Source organism: Salmo salar, chromosome ssa27 (assembly GCF_905237065.1).
Source record: "Salmo salar chromosome ssa27, Ssal_v3.1, whole genome shotgun sequence".
NCBI lineage: Eukaryota > Metazoa > Chordata > Actinopteri > Salmoniformes > Salmonidae > Salmo > Salmo salar.
The window spans coordinates 15,611,788-15,627,877 of NC_059468.1; the positions used below are offsets into that span (position 1 = coordinate 15,611,788).

Below are 16,090 nucleotides of genomic sequence, written 5' to 3' on the forward strand. Positions count from 1 at the left end.
ATTACTTAAAACATTTTTTTTCACAAATAATCTAATAAGTATCTGGTAAAATGTTATGTTTTACCTTATATGTCAGTGGTGTACAGCTGTAGTCGAAAGTTTACATAAACTTAGTTTGGACTCATTAAAACTCGTTTTTCAACCACTCCACAAATGTCTTGTTAACTATAGTTTTGGCAAGTCGGTTAGGACATCTACTTTGTGCATGACACAAGTCATTTTTCCAACAATTGTTTACAGATAGATTATTTCACTTATAATTCACGATATCACAATTCCAGTGGGTCAGAAGTTTACATACACTAAGTTGACTGTGCCTTTAAACAGCTTGGAAAATTCCAGAAAATTATGTCATGGCTTTAGAAGCTTCTGATAGGCTAATTGACATAATTTGAGTCAATTGGAGGTGTACCTGTGGATGTATTTCAAGGCCTACTGTCAACTCAGTGCCTCTTTGCTTGACATCATGGGAAAATCAAAAGAAATCAGCCAAGAGCGCAGAGAAATAATTGTAGACCTCCACAAGTCTGCTTCATCATTTGGAGCAATTTCCAAATGCCTGACGGTACTACGTTCATCTGTACAAACAATAGTACGCAAGTATAAACACCACGCAGCCATCATACCGCTCAGGAAGGAGACGCGTTCTGTGTCCTAGAGATAAACGTACTTTGGTGCGAAAAGTGCAAATCAATCCCAGAACAACAGAAAAGGACCTTGTGAAGATGGTGGAGGATACAGGTACAAAATTATTTATATCCACAGTAAAACAAGTCCTATGACGAGATAACCTGAAAGGCCGCTCAGCAAGGAAGAAGCCACTGGTCCAAAACCGCCATTAAAAAAGCCAAACTACGGTTTGCAACTGCACATGGGGAAAAAGATTGTACTTTTTGGAGAAATGTCCTCTGGTCTGATGAAACAAAAATAGAACTGTTTGGCCATAATGACCATCGTTATGTTTGGAGGAAAAAGGGGGAGGCTTGCAAGCCGAAGAACACCATCCCAACCGTGAAGCACGGGGGTGGGTGCATCATGTTGTGGGGGTGCTTTGCTGCAGGAGGGACTGGTGCACTTCACAAAATAGATGGCATCATGCTGGAAGGAAAATAATGTGTATATATTGAAGCAACATCTCAAGACATCAGTCAGGAAGTTAAAGCTTGGTTGCAAATGGGTCTTCCAAATGGACAATGACCACATGCATACTTCCAAAGTTGTGGGAAAATGGCTTAAGGACAACAAAGTCAAGGTATTGGAGTGGCCATCACAAAGCCCTGACCTCAATCCTATAGAAAATGTGTGGGCAGAACTGAAAAGGCGTGTGCGAGCAAGGAAGCCTACAAACCTGACTCAGTTACACCAGCCCTGTCAGGAGGAATGGGTCAAAATTCACCCAACTTATTGTGGGAAGCTTGTGGAAGGCTACCAGAAACGTTTGACCCAAGTTAAAAAATGTAAAGGCAATGTACCCAAATACTAATTGAGTGTATGTAAACTTCTGACCCACTGGGACTGTGATGGAAAAAAATTAAAGCTGCAATAAATCATTCTCTCTACTTTTATTCTGACATTTCATATTCTTAAAATAAAGTGGTGATCCTAACTGACCTAAGACAGGGAATTTTACGAGGAATGTCAGGAATTGTGAAAAACTGAGTTTAAATGTATTTGGCTAAGGTGTATGTAAACTTCTGACTTCCGACTTATGTCAATGATTCTCAAACCTCTCCGTGTGGACCCCCAGCCGAATACATGATGGTGGTCATTTTCCCACATAGAAATGGTACGACATATTTGAGACAAAATAAATGAATTTAACAGTATGAGTCATCAATTAATGTTATAAGAAAAGTGTATGTCTGATAATGTAACCTCTACAAAATAAATGCTCTCCTTATAGGTTTCAATTTTGTTCTATAAGTTAACATATAAAAACCATGGCAATTACTATCAGAAAAATACAATATTTGTAGATACATTTTCAAGAATGAGTTTCCATGGTAAGAAAACAATAGGCTGGGCAGCACCTCCTACTGGACAGTTGATTTATCTAAAGATATCCCTTTACTCTCCAATCCAGGATTTTAACCAAGGCCAGCCCTGCTTAGCTTTGATATTTGTCACTGACTACTACCAATGTGCTATCAAGAGAATGATTGTTGAGATATAAATATATTACCAGATACTTATATTATTTGTTATATTATTGTACAAATAATCTTCTTCTGCCTTACAAGATTCTTATTTAAATGTTCATGGTTTTTTTTAATTAATCTTGTTTGTGTATTTGCTGCCATATGTATTACTTAGAAGTTCCAGGTAGAACATCTTTCTATATCTTTTCCTTATGGGCGGTGCCCCGGGTGGGCGTAGAGTTCACTTTACGACCAATGGAATGGTCTAAAATGTAAAAGCTCAACCCACGCTGTGTCGTAGGTGAGTTAAAATGAATGCACCATACATTTTGTTAAGGCACTGATGATGTGTTGTCTGTCTTTGTGTCTCCCAGTGGATAGGCTGAGTGAGCTACTACTGGGCTCCACCTTTGAAATGCCTCTGCCCTGCAGTTTCAACGGTCACCCGAACCACACAGGGGCGCTAGTGATCAGTGAGTGACTCCTTTGTGCCATTGATTGACAAGTTGTATAGTATTCTAGACTCCATAGCACTGTGACTAATGATCATTGAGTGACCGTTGTGTTTGTTTGTAGATGGTCAGGAGGTGGTTGTCAATGGAACGCACAGGTCCCCAGCAGCAAAGGTGAGGTCCTAATAATAATAATAATAATAATAATAATATGGTAATTTACTGTGGTCGACCAGGCTTAGAACCAAGGTCTCCAATGCGCCACAAAGCCAAGCTAAAGTCATGCGCTGAGCTACAGTAAAGCCAAGTCCTTAGCTCGGGAAGATAACAGAAGTCTTCAGGACGCCGGCAAGATTGCTCATTGTGAGCATGGTTCATGTAAGGGAATCAAATCAAGGTGTAGACTAAGAGTGAAATGCTTACTTATGGGCCCTTTCCAACTGTACAGAGAGAAAAACATTGAAATAATAGAACAATTATAACACGAGGAATAAATACACAATGAGTAATGATATATACCAGTACCGAGTCGATGTGCAGGGGTATGAGGTAATTGAGGTAGATATGTACAGTACCAGTCAAAGGTTTGGACACACCTACTCATTCCAGGGTTTTTCTTTATTTTTTACTATTTTCTACATTGTAGATTAATAGTGAAGACATCAAAACTATGAAATAACACATATGAAATCATGTAGTAACCAAAAAAGTGTTAAACAAATCTAAATATATTTTATATTTGAGATTCTTCAAAGTAGCCACCCTTTGCCTTGATGACAGCTTTGCAAACTCTTGGCATTCTCTTAACCAGCTTCATGAGGTCGTCACCTGGAATGCATTTCAATTAACAGGTGTGCCTTGTTAAAAGTTAATTTGTGGAATTTCTTTCCTTAATGCATTTGAGCCAATCAGTTGTGTTGTGACAACATAGGAGTGGTATACAGAGGATAGCCCTATTTGCTAAAAGACCAAGTCCATAATATGGCAAGAACCGCTCAAATAAGCAAAGAGAAACAACAGTCCATCATTGCTTTAAGACATGAACTTTCAAAGTTTCTTCAAGTGCAGTCGCTATGATGAAACTTGCTCGCATGAGGACACAGGAAAGGAAGACCCAGAGTTACCTCTGCTGCAGAGGATAAGTTCATTAGAGTTAACTGCACCTCAGATTGCAGCCCAAATAAATGCTTCACATAGTTCAAGTAACAGACACATCTCAACATCAACTGTTCAGAGGAGACTGCGTGAATCTGGCCTTCATGGTCGAATTGCTGCAAAGAAACCACTACTAAAGGACACCAATAAGAAGAAGAGACTTGCTTGGGCTAAGAAACACGAGCAATGGACATTAGACCGGTGTAAATATTGTCCTTTGGTCTGATGACTGATTTTTGGTTCCAACCCCCATGTCTTTGTGAGATGCAGAGCAGGTGAACGGATGATCTCTGATGTGTGGTTCCCACCGTGTAGCATGGAGGAGGTGGTATGATGGTGTTGGGGTGCTTTGCTGGTGACACTGTCTGTGATTTATAGAATTCAAGGCACACTTAACCAGCATGTTTACCACAGCATTCTGCAGCGATACGCCATCCCATCTGGTTTGCGCTTAGTGGGACTATCATTTGTTTTTCAACAGGAAAATGACCCAACACACCTCCAGGCTGTGTAAGGGCTGTTTGACCAAGAAGGAGAGTGATGGTTTGCTGCATCAGATGACCTGGCCTCCACAATCACCCGACCTCAACCCAATTGAGATGGTTTGGGATGAGTTGAACTGCAGAGTGAAGGAAAGCAACCAACAAGTGCTCAGCATATGTGGGAACTTCTTTAAGACTGTTGGAAAAGCATTCCAGGTGAAGCTGGTTGAAAGAATGCCAAGAGTGTGCAAAGCTGTCATCAAGGCAAAGCTTGCTACTTTGAAGAATCTAAAATATAGAGTATATTTTTTTAACACTTTTCTGGTTACTACATGATTCCATATGTGTTATTTCATAGTTTTGATGTCTTCGCTATTATTATACAATGTAGAAAATAGTAAAAATAAAGAAAAACCCTTGAATGAGTAGGTGTGTCCAAACTTTTGACTGGTACTGTACATGTAGGTAGGGATAAAGTAACTAGGCAACAGGATAGATAAACAGTAACAGCAGAGTATGTGATGAGTCAAAAGAGTTCATGCAAAAACGATCAATGCCTGGGTAGCTATTGGTTAACTATTTAGCAGTCTTATGGCTTAAGGGTAGAAGCTGTTCAGGGTCCTGTTGGTTCCAGACATCGGTACTGCATGTCGTGCAGTAGCAGAGAGAACTGTCTATGGCTGGAGTCTTTGACAGTTTTGGGCCTTCCTCTGACACCGCCTAGTATAGAGATCCTGGATGGCAGGGAGCTCGGCCCCAGTGATGTACTGGGCCTTACGCACTACCCTTTGGCCTTGAAGTGGGATGCCAAGCAGCAGACAGTCAAGATGCTCTCAATGGTGCAGCTGTAGAACTTTTTGAGGGCCCATGCCGACTCTTTTCAAGAGACGTCGTTGTACCCTCTTCACGTCTGTGTTGGTGTGTGATGACAATTCCGTAGTGATGTGGATACCGAGGAACTTGAAGCTCTCAACCTGCTCCACTACAGCTCCGTTGATGTGGATGGGGGAGTGCTCGCCCCTCCGTTTTCTGTAGTCCACGATCAGCTCCTTTGTCTTGCTGACACTGAGGGAGAGGTTGTTTTCCTGGAACCACACTGCCAGGTGATCAGGCGTACTACCATCGTGTTGGCAGACTTAATGATGATGTTGAGGTTGTGCACGGCCATGCAGTTCTGGATGAAGGTGAACAGGGAGTACATGAGGGGACTAAGCACGCACCCCTGAGGGGCCCCCGCGTTGAGGGTCACCGTGACAGATGTGTTGTTGCCTACCCTCACCACCTGGGGGCGGCCCGTCAGGAAGTCCAGGATACAGTTGCAGAGGGAGGTGTTTGATCCCAGGGTCCTCTCGCGCTGCTACGGAGGGCGAGATCACACAGCCGTCCGGGACAGCTGGTGCTCTCATGCATGGTTTGGGTTGCTAGCCTCGAAGCGAGCATAGAAGGTATTTAGCTCGTCTGGTAAGCTTGCATCACTGGACAGCGCACTCCTGGGTTTCCATTTGTGATCCGTGATAGTTTGCAAGCTCTGCCACATCCGACGAGCATCAGAGCCGGTGTAGTAGGATTCAAACCAACAGCCCCTGTGTTGGTAGCACCATGCTTCAACTAACTGATCAAATGGAAATTAGTTGTGATAGTGATTGTTATACAATATTTACCATATACTTTTTATTGGCAGGGTTCAATTCCATATTACACTCTGGAGGTGCCCTAAATAGAAATAGGGGTTTGTACCATCGTTGATATTTTAAGAGGATGTCCACAGTGATATTTTAGTGCTTATGAGGTTATGGCCCTGATTAGTCATACGAGTGGCACCACAGAGATAAATGAATCCAGTTATGAAGGTTAATTTTGCCAGTAACATTGCAGACTGAAGTTCATGGTTAGCTGGCCATTTAACAGTGTCATGTCATCATCCAGCTTCTTTTAGTCTAAGATTGATTTATGTCTGGTGGCAACAGCCCCAGGTCTGTCATAAGACAAAATGGGTGTAGACAACATCCCTGCCAACATACTGGTCAACCCAAATAAACAAATATTGAAGATAGATTAGAAGTTCTAGTCATTTTTAAAATAGGCTTATGATCGCTTAAAGCTGGGTCATGTTCATTAGAGCAGTGGTTCCCAAATGTAAGGGTGGGAGGGGTCGACAGGGCGGGCAGGGAGTCAGTCATTGCAGACATTAGAGAGATACTATTTATAACTTGTCAGAAATGTCCAGATCAACTAGTCCATGTCAGCTAACGTTTTTTTGGCTAGGTTTTTTAGCATATTGATTTTATTGTAATGTTTGAGTAACCGATATCATATAAACACAAATAAGGCATGGCAAAATGTATAGAATTGCAGGAAACAAACTTTAAACCTGCAAATTGTTATCTCTGCTAACAAGATGGGTGTGGACAGTTTGTGTCGTGAACTGTGGTTGTGCCCATAGGAATAGACATGACGTGCGGGGGACCCTTTGAATTAGCAGTGAGACACCAATTTTTTATTGGTCACTTTGGTGCCAGTGAAATAAATGTAGCTGATCATGTTAGTTTTTTGGTTCACAATTAGCTTTTATTTTTATTAATATTTATTCAACCAGTAATCGGTATGCAACAATTGATATGCTGACCAGGTATTCAAAAGGTTTGGTCCGAAGTCTTAGTTGAATCTTTGCAATGCACAAATCAGTCATCATGCACTGTTTGAATTAAACTTTCTTAAGGTTTTCCCCAAAAACTTTCCAATTAAAGTTTGACTGCAAAGTAGACCTACCTGGCAGAATGATATCATGATGATTTGTATCAATCGTGGGGCATTTGTTTTGCAAACTCTGCCATCACATCAAAACTACACTATACATTGTACAGTACAAAAACACCGCTAGCCAAACACAATGGTCTCTTGATAGGTGCACAGTTGAATTAAAGGGAAACTACACCCTGGCAGAAATATATCATGCTGATTTGTATCAATTGCTGGGCATTTGTTTTGCAAACTCTGCCATCACATGTAGCCTACACTGTACATTGTACAGTACAAAAACAAAGCTAGCCAAACACAAGTCTCTTGCTAGGTGTGCAATTCAATGAAAGAGCAACTACACCGTCCAAAGTATAATTGTTCCCAGAGTGGTCTCCTGATGTGGTTTAAGCATTGTTTCTATTAAAAAATAAGTATGATTTTGAGAATGAAAATCAGGAAAAATCTAACCGGGAAAACAGAATTTTCCAAAAGATACAATTGATTTTATAGGGTCCAATAACTGTAGAGTGACTGTTCAAAATTGCTGACAATAACACCCTTTTCGAGATTGCGCAAATGGTCGATTTTTTTCTCCTCCAAACAATCAATGTAAAATGTAATTTTGTGAATGCAGGGTAGGTCATTACAGGCTATAGACTACTTACTCAGCCTGAAAATGAAATATAAAATGTAAATGATGTGTGCATCATCTGCTTTCCCGGGCCAGTATTCATTTCATTCGGGCCAGTAGCTTTCAGTTGGCACTGGTGTGCCACGGGCAAATTTGCCTGAATGTCAAGCCCTCAACGGCATGCTACTTTAAAAGATCATCATTAGCCTGGTTCTGTATGGAATGCATGTACATTATGGAACACAGGTCAGGTCATCATTTGTGCGACCAAATCATGTGCTGGTGCTGTCAACTGAAAAAGTTAGTCTAGAGCCCTGGCCCGAGTGAAAAGGTTTGTGAGCCACTGCATTAGGGCATTTGCAATGGAAAACAACAATTGTCCATGTAGTTCCTCCCTGTTTCAGTCTGATTTCTGTTTGGTACTTAATGAATATGACCTTATGTTTGAAGTTTCAAGTGAAGGCGTCAGTTATTCATGAGTCTTCCACTCTGAGTTTTTATAGCTTGACAGCTCTGTTTCAGACAGTGCCATGGAGTATCCATGGCAACATACATTTTTCCAATCACCATTCTTTTCTGAAGCCTGTTTGACAACTCTATTCTGAAATGTCATTATAATTATAGGGATGTTTCACAATAAAACCCTACTGGTTTCCTTAGAGAAATATTCATAAATTGCAAAAGTTGAAAAGTAGTTTGTTAGCAAACATTTTTCACCTCCACCAAAGGAATGGAATTTCTAATGTGATATGAAGCAATGCTATACTACAGTCAATCAGTGAGTAATTTGCTTATTTTAATGGCATTTTGAATCTCAATATACAGAAACAAAGTGATATGAGGATCATTCAGATATTTTGCAAACTTTAAAGTATTATTATTTTTACATGAAACACTTATCAGTTTAGCTCTGTGGCATTAATTGGTGTTTCTTTTATTACATTTTTCTTATACCAATTCATCTGATATTGCTTTGTGAATAAATTTTGTTTCGACATTTAAGCGTTGATTAAGATAATAATATTTCAAATTTCCCAGGACCGGAATGGGAATCAGGCTGGAGATAGGCCCTCAACTGAGGTACAGTGGTCAATGCACACTATCTCATAATGAACTACTGTCACTTTATCCATACATGTCTAACTAGCTAACAGAGAACCCATTGAAATATTTGGCTAGAGATGGCGAGAGGTTGTGTGTCTGTGTTGTGTAGATGTCTGCGTGTGCCTGTCTGTATAGCCTATGAGATAGAGCAAGGTGTTGGTACAGTGCATTCGGATAGTATTCAGACCCCTTGACTTTTCCCACATTTTGTTACATTACATCCTTATTCTAAAATGTATTACATTTTTCCCCCCTCATCAATTTACACACGATACCCCATAATGATAAAGCAAAAACAGGTTTTTAGAAATGTTTGCATATTCAGATCCTTTACTCTGTACTTTGTTGAAGCACCTTTGGCAGCGATTACAGCACACCTGTATTTGAAGAGCTTCTCCCATTCTTCTCTGCAGATCCTCTGCAGATCCTCTCAAGCTCTGTCAGGTAGGATGGGGACCGTTGCTGCACAGTTATTTTCAGGTCTCTCCAGAGATTTTTGATCGGGTTCAAATCCGGCCTCTGGCTGGGCCACTCAAGGACATTCAGAGACTTGGCTGTGTGCTTAGAGTTGTTGTCCTGTTGGAAGGTGAACCTTCGCCCCAGTCTGAGGTCCTGAGTACTCTGGAGCAGGTTTTCAACAAGGATCTCTCTGTACTTTGCTCCGTTCATCTTTGCCTCGATCCTGACTAGTCTCCCAGTCCCTGCTGCTGAAAAACATCCCCACAGCATGATGCTGCTACCACCATGCTTCACCGTAGGGATGGTGCCAGGTTTCCTCTAGACGTGACGCTTGGCATTTAGGCCAAGTTCACTGTTGGTATCATCAGACCAGAGAATCATGTTTCTCATGGTCTGAGAGTCTTTGGGTGCCTTTTGGCAAACTCCAAGCATCCTATCATGTGCCTTTTACTGAGGATTTGCTTCCGTCTGGCCACTTTACCATAAAGGCCTGATTGGTGGAGTGGTGCAATGATGGTTGTCCTGGAATGTTCCCCCATCTCCAGAGAGGAACTCTGGAACTCTGTCAGAGTGACCATTGGGTTCATGGTCACCTCCCTGACCAAGGCCCCTTCTCCCCCGATTGCTCAGTTTGGCCAGGTGGCCAGCTCTAGGAAGAATCTGGGTGGTTCCAAACTTCTTCTGTTGAGGAATGATGGAGGCCACTGTGTTCTTGGGGATTTTCAATGCTGCTTACATTTTTTTGGTACCCTTCCCCAGATCTGTGCCTCGACACAATCCTGTCTCGGAGCTCTACGGACAATTCCTTTGACCTCATGGCTTGGATTTTGCTCTGACATGCACTGTCAAAGTGGGACCTTACATAGACAGGTGTGTGCCTTTCCAGATCATGTTCAATCAATTGAATTTACCACAGGTGGACTCCAATCAAGTTGTAGAAACATCTCAAGGATGATCAATGGAAACAGGATGCACCTGAGCTCAATTTCGAGTATTTTACCAAAGGGTCTGAATACTTATGTAAATAAGGTATATCGCTTTGTCATTATGGGGTATTGTGTGTAGATAAAAAAATAAATCAATTTTAGAATAAGGCTGTAAGGTAACAAAGTGTGGAAAAAGTCAAGAGGTCTGAATTCTTCCCGAAGGCACTGTATATGCTCTTAATGGCATTGACATATTTCTTGTATGTACTGATGGTGTATGTTTTTCAGGAAGCGTATCAGAGGTTGGTCAACCTTAGTGCCTACCTTCATGCCCTCCAGGTCAGTGGATGTATCTCATTGTACCCAACCTGAGTCGAATACAACTGTCAAATATTTTCTAATACTTGACTGTATTTGAGGTGCTCTTTATTTAGCCGAGTTTGAATTTTTGGGACTATTTAATTGGTTTTAATGTGCTGAAGTAGTTGAGAGTATTTGACCCATATAGGGTCAAATACAGTTACAGTTTTGCAGTAGACCTGCTTAGGCTTCTGCTTGTTTTAATCAGCTTGAATAGTAATGTATTATTTTCCTTTCATGATCTCACAGTTGATCAAATATTTTCTATTGTGAAATCTATAAATGTATTCCTATCTATAGCTTGCCCTCTATGTGCCTTCATTCCTGTGGATCAAACAAAAATAAAAGTTTATTGGTTGCGTACACAGATTTGCGGTTGTTATTGCAGGTGCAATTACTGCTCCAACAGCGCAGTAATACCTAGCAATAAAAAAACTATACACATATATTCCAGAAAAGAAAATAAAGAAATTATAGGATGAGCCATGACTAGAATACAGTATATATATATATATATATATATATATATATATATATGCAGGGTAGAGTACTGGGTGGTAGCTGGCTAGAACAGTGACTAAGGTTCAGGGCAGGGTACTGGGCGGAGGCCAGCTAGTGGTGACTCTTTAACAGTCTGATGGCCTGGAGATACTCCCGTCACATTTTTAATTTATTTTACCTTTATTTAACTAAGCAAGTCAATTAAAAACAAATTCTTATTTTCAATGACGGCCTAGGAACAGTGGGTTAACTGCCTTGTTCAGGGGCAGAACGACCAATTTTTTTTTTTCTTGTCAGCTCGAGGGATTCAATCGTGCAACCTTTTGGTTACTAGTCCAACGCTCTAAGCACTAGCCTACCCTGCCGCCCCAATGATATGGAGTCAGCAATGCTACCACTAGATCAGTCTCCTCATATCTCACTCCATTCCCTTCTAACTTATTCTCCTTCTCCCAGGGCACCGTGATCAAGCAGGACTCCATCCTGGAGCTCTGCCTGCGCTCTGAAGGCCCACCAGTCGATGCCCCGACCACGCCCACCGGACGGGTCTGGCGCTCCCTGTCACGTGACGCGGGCATGGCTGAGGCCAGCACGGGGGCGGCCATCGGAGAGCTGGCCCTGCTCCAGAGGCAGCACAGCCTCCTGCAGGAGGAGCTCAGTAGGCTGCGGGGTACCGAGGGCCGTCTGAGGGATAGCGAAAAGGCCCGCGCCCAGCTGGAGAGGCAGGTCCGCGACATGAAGGCCCACAGTGCCACCATGATGGACAGTGTGGGAACTGCAGGCTCAGAGCAGGTATGGGCAACTTTGATGGGGGTGGGGGGGGGCCACAAAAAAATCTGATCTCATCATGAAGGGCTGCAGTTGCTCGCGGGTCTGTGTATCCACATCCACCCCCCCCACACACATTGTGAGCAAAACATTTTAGTGACCCTCCTCTTGACCTTGGAGATGGAAATAAATTTGAGTTAATTTGCTGCAATTCGACACATTTTGCCATGGGGCCGGGAGGAAAATGGGCTGTTTTACAGCTTATTCCTGCACTTCTACTTCTATACATTTTGCCATAGGGTGGGAGAAATGTTTGCAGTTTTTAATATATCTGAGTGAGACTGACTAACAAAATCAATGGGGGGCCCCACAGCCCATTCGACCATGATAACAAGTTTACATAGCTGGGTGCTAAACTAACTTAGCAATCTAAAAAAATGTAGCTGACATGGGCTAATTGACTGACTATCAGTGACTGACAACAGAAAAACTGCTGATGCACAACCAAATTTCTAAATTGCACCTTGTGTTTTTTACTATTCCAACTCGCAACAGTAAGTTGAGACACCAACTCTGACACTGGGTAGTTGCACTTAGCTTAACTATAGGGGGTGCATCGATTTTTTTTTACCAAGGTCATTGTTGTAGATGAGAATCTGATCATGGGAATATGCTCTCAATCATCTGAGTTGAGTAAATGCCTTCAGAAAGTATTCATACCCCTTGACTTATTCTACATTTTGTTGTGTTACAGCCTGAATTCAAAATAGATCAAATAGATCATTTTTCTCACCCATTTTTTTCTCACCACACAATTGCCCATAATGACAAAGTTTAGCTAATTTATTGAAAATGAAATATCTCATTTACATAAGTATTCACACCCCTGAGTCAATAGAATCACCTTTGGAAACGATTACAGCTAAGTGTCTTTTTTTGGGTACGTTTTTAAGTGCTTTGCACACCTGGATTGTACAATATTTGCACATTATTCTTAAAAAAATTATTCAAGCTCTGTCAAGTTGGTTGTTGATCATTGCTAGACAGCCATTTTCAAGACTTGCAAGATATATTTAAGTCGAAACTGTAACTCGGCGACACAGAAACATTCAATGTCATCTTGGTAAGCAACTCCAGTGTATATTTGGCCTTGTGTTTTATGTTATTGTCCTGCTGAAAGGTGAAATTGTCTCCCAGTGTCTGTTGGAAAGCAGGCTGAACCAGGTTTTCCTCTAGGATTTTGCCTAAAATTAGCTCTATTCCATTTATTTGTATCCTAAAAAACTCCCTAGCCCTTGCCAATGACAATCAATCAAATTTATTTATAAAGCCCTTTTTAGCCGATGTCACAAAGTGCTATACAGAAGCCCAGCCTAAAACCCCAAACAGCAAGCAATTCAGATGTAGAAGCACAGTGGCTAGGAAAAACTCCCTAAAAAGGCAGGAACCTAGGAAGAAACCTAGAGAGGAACCAGGCTCTAAGGGGTGGCCAATCCTCTTCTGGCTGTGCCGGGTGGAGATTATAACAGTACATGGCCAAGATGTTCAAACGTTCACAGATGACCAGCAGGGTCAAATAATAATAATCACAAGCATACCCATAACATGATGTAGCCACCACCATGCCTGAAAATATGAAGGGTGGTACTCAAACATAATGCAAAACATAATGCTTTGTATGCAGGACATAAAGTTAATTTCTTTGCCACATTTTTTGCAATTTTACTTTAGTGCCTTATTGTAAACAGGATCCATGTTTTGGAATATTTGTTATTCTGTAGAGGCTTCCTTTTCACACTGTCATTTAGCTTAGTATTTTGGAGTAACTACAATGTTGTTGATCCACCCTCAGTTTTCTTCTATGATAGCCAATAAACTCTGTAACTGTTTTAAAGTCATCATTGGCCTCATGGTGAAATCCCTGAGTGGCTTCCTAACTGAATTAGGAAGGACGCCTGTATCTATGTATTGATACACTATCCAAAGTGTAATTAATAACTTCACCATGCTCAAAGGAATATTTCTTTTTTTATCCATCTACCAATAGGTGCTCTTCTTTGCGAGGCATTGGAAAACCTCCCTGGTCTTTGTGGTTGAATCTGTGTTTGAAATTCACTGCTCGATTGAGAGACCTTACAGATAATTGTATGTGTGGGGTAGTCATTCAAAATCACTATTATTCAGAACATTTTTACTCCTGAACGTATTTAGGTATGCCATACCAAAGGGGTTTAATACTTATTGAAAACATTTAAAGTTTTCATTTTTTATGAATTTTTATTAACATCTCAATTTAATAGATGTTTCATTCAGGCTGTAACACAACAAAATGTGGAAGAAGTCAAGGGGTCTGAATACTTTCTGAAGGCACTGTAGGTTATATATTAGCCAAATATAGAAAGAAAGAGTCAGTAGGTGTCACAATTGATCTGGTGTATCGTTCCACTTGTCATCTTGCCTAGGCTCCACCCCTTCGCAGAGCAAGTGAAACCAACGCAGACACCCAATTGGCCAGCCAGGAGTCAATCGAGCATTCGGAAGGGCATCATGATGGCAGTGACTTGGAGGTGGAGGTGACGTCAGATGAGGAGGAGGAGGAGGCCAAAGCATCACCGCGCTCGGAGAGTCCCCATGGTGTGTAAAGAGTCTTAGTAAACAACACTTCCAAGTGTACAGTCGTGGCCAAAAGTTGAGAATGACACAAATATTAATTTCCACAAAGTTTGCTGCTTCAGTGTCTTTAGATATTTTTGTCAGATGTTACTATGGAATACTGAAGTATAATTACAAGCATTTCATAAGTGTCAAAGGCTTTTATTGACAATTACATGAAGTTGATGCAAAGAGTCAATATTTGCAATGTTGACCCTTCTTTTTCAAGACCTCTGCAATCCGCCCTGGCATGCTGTCAATTAACTTCTGGGCTACATCCTGACTGATGGCAGCCCATTCTTGCATAATCAATGCTTGGAGTTTGTCAGAATTTGTGGGGTTTTGTTTGTCCACCCGCCTCTTGAGGATTGACCACAAGTTCTCAATGGGATTAAGGTCTGGGGAGTTTCCTGGCCATGGACCCAAAATATCTATGTTTTGTTCCCCGAGCCACTTAGTTATCACTTTTGCCTTATGGCAAGATGCTCCATCATGCTGGAAAAGGCATTGTTCGTCACCAAACTGTTCCTGGATGGTTGGGAGAAGTTGCTCTCGGAGGATGTGTTGGTACCATTCTTTATTCATGGCTGTGTTCTTAGGCAAAATTGTGAGTGAGCCCACTCCCTTGGCTGAGAAGCAACCCCACACATGAATGGTCTCAGGATGCTTTACTGTTGGCATGACATAGGACTGATGGTAGCGCTCACCTTGTCTTCTCCGGACAAGCTTTTTTCCGGATGCCCCAAACAATCGGAAAGGGGATTCATTAGAGAAAATGACTTTACCCCTGTCCTCAGCAGTCCAATACCTGTACCTTTTGCAGAATATCAGTCTGTTCCTGATGTTTTTCCTGGAGAGAAGTGGCTTTTTTGCTGCCCTTCTTGACACCAGGCCATCCTCCAAAAGTCTTCCTCTCACTGTGCGTGCAGATGCACTCACACCTGCCTGCTGCCATTCCTGAGCAAGCTCTGTACTGGTGGTGCCCCGATCCCCCAGCTGAATCAACTTTAGGAGACGGTTCTGGCGCTTGCTGGACATTCTTGGGCGCCCTGAAGCCTTCTTCACAACAATTGAACCGCTCTCCTTGAAGTTCTTGATGATCCGATAAATGGTTGATCTAGGTGCAATCTTATTTGCAGCAATATCCTTGCCTGTGAAGCCCTTTTTGTGCAAAGCAATGATGACGGCACCTGTTTCCTTACAGGTAACCATGGTTGACAGAGGAAGAACAATGATTCCAAGCACCACCCTTCTTTTGAAGCTTCCAGTCTGTTATTCGAACTCAATCAGCATGACAGAGTGATCTCCAGCCTTGTCCTCGTCAACACTCACATCTGTGTTAACGGGAGAATCACTGACATGATGTCAGCTGGTCTTTTTGTGGCAGGGCTGAAATGCAGTGGAAATGTTTTTGGGGGATTCTGTTCATTTGCATGGCAAAGGGGGACTTTGCAATTAATTGCAATTAATCTGATTACTCTTCATAACATTCTGGAGTATATGCAAATTGCCATTATACAAACTGAGGCAGCAGACTTTGTGAAAATTAATATTTGTCTCATTCTCAAAGCTTTTGGCCACGACTGTAAACAATGAGTAGACAATGCACCAGAATATTAAATAGCCCTTTAAATGACTAAAACATCACCCATAATATTCTTTCTGATAAAAAATGCAAAAAAATGCAGAAAAAGTCCCTTTTCTCATGTCAAACTACCAGGAA

At 41.6% G+C, this 16,090-nt stretch overlaps 1 pseudogene; it reads left to right on the top strand.

Annotated features, from left to right (window-relative positions):
• Positions 1-16,090, top strand: part of LOC106588550 (rho guanine nucleotide exchange factor 2-like) — a 100,254-nt pseudogene that overhangs the window by 76,234 nt on the left and 7,930 nt on the right.